The sequence below is a fragment of the Panthera uncia genome, chromosome B1, assembly GCF_023721935.1.
Source record: "Panthera uncia isolate 11264 chromosome B1, Puncia_PCG_1.0, whole genome shotgun sequence".
NCBI lineage: Eukaryota > Metazoa > Chordata > Mammalia > Carnivora > Felidae > Panthera > Panthera uncia.
Genome location: NC_064811.1, coordinates 189722172 through 189728171, shown reverse-complemented (window position 1 = coordinate 189728171; position 6000 = coordinate 189722172).

Genomic DNA, 6000 nt, shown 5'->3' with positions numbered 1-6000 from the left:
ATATATGGCATACATGAATCTACTTTCTGCCCTGGTTTTGCTTATTCTGGACATTTAAGATAGATGGAATTATGCCATATATGGCCTTTTGTTTCTGGCTTCTTTCAGTTAGCATAGTGTTTTAAATATCCATCCATGTTGTAGCATATATCAAAACCTCACTTTTTTTTTTTTTTTTTTTTTTTTGGCTGAATAGTGTTCCATTGTATGAATATACCACCTTTGTTTATTTCTTCATCAAGTGATGAACATTTGGGTTATTTTCACATTTTGGTTATTATGAATAATGCTGCTATATACATTTGTGCACAAGTTTGGTATGCATATTGTGTTTTCATTTCTTTGGGGTATATACATAGGAGTGCAATTATGGGGCCACATAAAACCTCTATGTTTACCATTTTGAAGAATAGCCAAATTGTTTTGCCCAGATTGTATTACTTTACATTTTCACCTGCAAAGTGTGAAGGTTCTTATTTTCCTACATCCTGCTGCATGTGTTATATCTATACACACATATATATGTATATATAGAAATGCAATTATTTTTAAGTCTTCTGCTGACCTGAGGAACAAAGGATAGGGATAAGGTAAATTAAGGCACCACAATTTTACTCTCACAGAGAATCATTTGGGTTCATTTTCTGGGGGGTAGGTGGAGCTGTCCATATGTTTGTTTTTTAAGTGAATGTTTTACTAGATGGCTACAAGCTTTTGGTTGCATTCTAGGATTACAAAAAAAAAAAAAAAAGGTAGTTTTTTTGCTACACTTGTCACTGTTTTTACAGAGCGCAAACTCTTAGTGTTTCTCACTCTGATGCTTTCTCTGACATCACTCTACTACTTTGTTCCTTAAACCTTAATTATTACTCCATGGAGTTGGTGGCAACCTGAGTTACCCTCTAGAACTACCACCAAACACATTTCCTCTTCTGTAGGAAGAATCTGGGTAGAGCAGCTAGTGAAGAGCAAGTTTTCTATCCCCCCCACTCCACCCCCCTCCCCCAAACACTGGCTTCCTCTCTATAGCACAGGGTAATAGCCCAGGATCTTAAGACCATCTTCTCCTGTCAAGACAATTGACTATATGGGGTCAAACCAGTGATCAATATATGTACCAGAGACTTTTGAAACAATAGAGCAATTAATGGAGGCCAAGAGCTTGAACAGGGAATGTAATCTCTAAGGCCCATTTAGATGGAACAATAATTAGTGAAAATCTTTCTAGTTCAGGGAGTTTAAACACAATCTCTGACCTATCAGTGGCTCACAACTAATTGACCTTTGTCCAGGAGTAGCTCCTAAGAAGTCAGCTTCAAAGATAAATGAAGGAGAAAGTATTCGAGCAGGGCTATGAGAATCTGCACACTGGAGTGAATATTAAAGTATGCTTTTTGTAGATGTCATTTTTGTTCAAATGAAGGAGATTTATTTCTTACAGTGGTTGCCTGAATGAATGCTGAGTTATGTCAAATGATTTTTCTGCATTATTGACAAGATCATGTGTTACTCTTTTTCTTTCTTTCTTCCTTTCTTCCTTTCTTTCATCTGTTATTATGGTAAATTACATCCTTTGATATTCCATGTTGAACCAACCTTGCTTTCCTAGGAAAAGCCCATTAGATTGTGATGCATTACTCTTTGTATGTATTGCTAGATTCAATTTGCTAGCATTTTGCTGATGGATTTTTATCTACATTCATGAGGGATATTGGTCTACAATTTTAGTTTTTTGAATGTCTGGTTTGTTAATGTAGCGTTGGCCTCATAAACTGAGTTGGACGTGTTTTCTCCTCTTCTAGATACTAGAAAGTGTTTTGTAGAATTGATATTATTTCTTCTTAAATGCTTGGTAGAATTCACCAAGGAATACATCTAAAGTTTTCTTTTTTGGAAGGTATTTGAGTAAGAGTTCTATTTCTTCAGTAGATAAAGAACTTTTCACATAAATCTTTTTTCTTGTGTAAGTTTTGGTGGTTTGTGTCTTTCAACATATTGGTCCTTTTCAACTAAAATTGTAAATGTATGGACTTAAAATTGTAGATTTCTTTATTATTCAATTAGTATCTGCTGAATTTCTACTGTTGTCTTCTCTTTCATTCATGATGTTGTTAACTTGTTTTTTCAATCATTTTCCTTGGAACTCTGAGTAGAGGTTGATTAAACTTACTGATATTCTCAAAGAGTCAACATTAAGTGTGAACTTTTTTCTGTTGTTTCCTATTTTTCATTTCATTTCATTTCATTTCATTCATTGGTGTTTTTATTTTCTTTCTGTTTCCTTTGCTTTTAATTTGTTCTTTTTCTAGTTTCTTAAGGTGTAAACTTGGAGTATTAATTTAAAAAAGACTTTTTTTTTCATTTTTTAAATTTTAGCATTAGGCTAAAAACTTCTCTCCTGCACTGCTTTAACGTTATCTCACAAATTTGATATATTATGTTTTAAATTGAACTTAGTAAAAAACATTTTAATTTTCTTTTATCTTTAACACATGGGTTATTTAGAATGTTTTATTCATTCCAATTATTTTCAAGTTCCCAAATATCTTTCCACTATTGATTACTAATTTCCTTTATGATCCAATAACACAGTTATATATGTTATATATATATAGTATGTGTATATATTATATATATACTCCACAAGGTTTGTTTTATGGACTAGAATACAGTCACACTTGTTGGATGTTCCATGTGCTTGAAAAATATGCATATTCTACTCTTATTGACTGTTCTGTAAATATCAGTTAGGACAATTTGTTGACAGTGTTGTTCAGGTCTTCCAATATCCAGACAAATTTTCTGCCTACTCCTTCTATCAGTGATTGAGAGAGGAGTCTGAATTCTGTCATAATTATGGAGTTGTCTGTTTATCCTTTCAGTACTGTTAGTCTTTGTCTCATATATTTTGAAACTTAGATGTCAGACGCATACAAATTTAGGATGTTAATGTTTTATTGGAGAATTGATCTGCTTCTCATTATGCAATGCCCTTCTTTATCAGTGATAATATCCCTTATTTTGAAATGTAGTTTATCTGATATTAAGTAACTAAAATTTCTTCAGGTTAGTGTTTTCCTCCTGTATGCTTTTCCACCTTTTCACTTTTAACTCATGTTTGGCTTCATATTTAAACAGAGTTTCTTATAAACAACATATACTTGGGTCTTGCTTTTTTATCCCATTGGACAGTTACAGGTTTGAATTTGCATTTACACCATTCACGTTTAATGTTATTATTGAAATGTTTGGATTGAAATCTTCAATCTTGTTAGCTATTTTCTAACCATTCCATCAGACTTATTGTTTTGCTTTATTTTATACCATTCTGTCTTCTCTTTCCTGAATTCCTATAATGTGTAGATTAGATCATTTATTAGATTATTTGTCCCACGTACTTGGTTGCTCTGTTTTATTCATCTGTTTTACTTTTTTTTTCTTTTAGGTGTCAGAATAATTTCTACCAACCTGAGTTGGTAGAAATTCTCAAGTTCACTGATTCTTTCCTCCTTTATACGTGTCTCCCAAGGAGTCTGTCTTTATTTTACTTTGAATTTTTTATCTCTATCACTGTTATCATTTCTAGCATTCTATTTCATTCTTATAGTATGCATCTCTGTTGAAATTACTCAAATGATTTTGCATGATTTTTCCATTAGGGTCTTTGCATATTAACCAGAGGATTTTAAATTTCCTACCCTATAATGCCAACATGTGTGTCATATCTCAGCTTGATTCTGTTGATTGTTTTCTCTTTTGGAGGTGTGTTGTATTTGATTGTCTTTTCTCATGCTTCGTAATGTTTTCTGAAAGCTTGTTCTGTACTGTAAGACAGTACAGACTAAAATACACAATTTTTATTCTTGGAAATTGGCATGCCTTTCTTTCTGCAAGGCGCGCAATATGGCAGTTTGTGTTAATGTAGTCAACAGCTGAGCTTGGCTCCAAACTTGTTGTCACTAGGATTACCCCCAGTGAACTACAGTCTTCAAATTACTTTAGTGATACCATATATTTAGTGTGAAGGTTGGTTTACTAGATGTTTTTCTCAGTATTTTCTGTGAACTCACATTTAGGTCTTCCTTTCTCACTGAACCTCAGTGAGAGACAGCCCCTTACAGATATCACAGTGGTATCCCACTGTGCCCTTTACTGACAATCGATTAGCTTGGTAGTGAAGGTTTGGAAGGTGTAATCTATTGTTCTGATTAAGCCACTGGTTAAGCCTGTTTGAGTCAGGTTGTTTGGCCACGGGTCCTTAGGACACAGTTTTCTCAAGTGTTCCTGCCCTTCCTGCAGATGGTAATTTTTTGGTCCCAGCAGGAACCTCTGCCCTACCACTAATGATGGACAGGCTTATTTTATTCACTTCTCTCAGCCACCATCAGTTTTCAAGGTGCCCTAAAAGTGACAGGGCTTCTTGTCCCTTCCCCCATCCATTGAGACTTGTTTCATAGGAGAGTGTTAGAGACTAAGTTGTGTCTTGTCTCTCCCCTTCTCCCTAGTTTGAAGCCCTAACCCCCAAAGTTACTATACTTGGAGTTAGGACCTTTAGAAATAGTTAAGTTTATAAGAGGTTGTAAAGGTGGGGCCTTAATCCTACCAGGACTGGTGTCTTTATAAGAGGAAGAAATACCAGTGAGCTCTCTGTGCATGCTCAGAGGAGCGGTCATGTGGAGACACAGTGAGAAGTTGGCCATCTGCAAGTCAAGGAGGAAGGCTTCAGAATGAAACCTGCTGTATCCACACCATAGTCTTGGACTTCCAGCCTCAAGAGCTGTGAGAAAGTGAATTTATATTGTTCATGCCATCCAGTCTATGGTATTTTGTTGTTGCAGCATGAGTGAACTAATACATGAAGACAGAAGAGGTAGATTGGATAGTTTTGTGATGCTCCCACAGTGACTGTTCCTATCTTGCCCAAGACATGGGCTACAAGCAAATCCTTGCAAGTACTCTTACCAGGCCTCTGTATGTGTGCAAGGTAGGATTTGTGAAGAACAACTCTTCAAATGGTTACAAACCACCCTCCTAGTATTTGTGGTCCTCAGAATCTTTCTGTTCTCTGCCTTTCTTCTCATGCACTCAGCCTCCAGCAATGGGCCACATATTCTAGCTTGGTTCTTCGGACTAGTACCTCACTGTGTCTGCTCAAGAAAACTCAAGTGCTTCTGTCCCATCTGTCCACAGCATACCTCTCTCTCCTTAGGCGAATGTGGTGATTTGGTTGTCTCATAATCTCAGTTCTCCGTGGATTCATGACCGGTTATGAATTTGCAGTTTGTCTGACTTTTATGGTTGGATGCATTTTCCCACTCTGTAAATATCTAAGCAGAAAAGCAAGTCTGACATATTTTCTATATAGTTGTCTATTTATTTGAGTAAATATCTTTAGGTGTATATTAAATATCACCGGTTTCTTTTTGGCTATTTCTACCCTACCATTTTAAAAAAAAGAATGGGATTTTAAAATTCAATTATTGTATTTTTATTTCTTTTGGAATAATTTTAATTGTAGAAATCTAATTCTGATTTTTTCACAAATATTCTTCCTTATGGTTTCTACTTCCCTTTGTATTTCTCATTTTATGCATATTTAATTTATTATCTGAAATGATAATCTCAGTATCTAATACTCATGGATCTCATTTTCTTCTTGTTTCTCACTCAGGTTTGTAGACTTGTATAAATTTCTATAATTATGGATTGAGTAGTGTTTTCTGTAAAACTAAACTACCGTTGAATGCTTAGAATAAAATATTTTTGATCATTTTAATACTTTCCTATTTGGTTTTCTCCATTTTCATTTGAAATTTCACTATTAAGACTGATAGGTAATACTAGTCTGGAGTAGTTTTATAACTATGATTTCCTTAGTTTTCACATCCATCTCACTCTATGTTTGGAACAGCTTCACTGTCATAAGATTTATCTTTTTTATGAAAGGTGTTTTATGTAGGTAGATAAAAATCTCTGAGTTTGCTTTTAGGTATATATCGG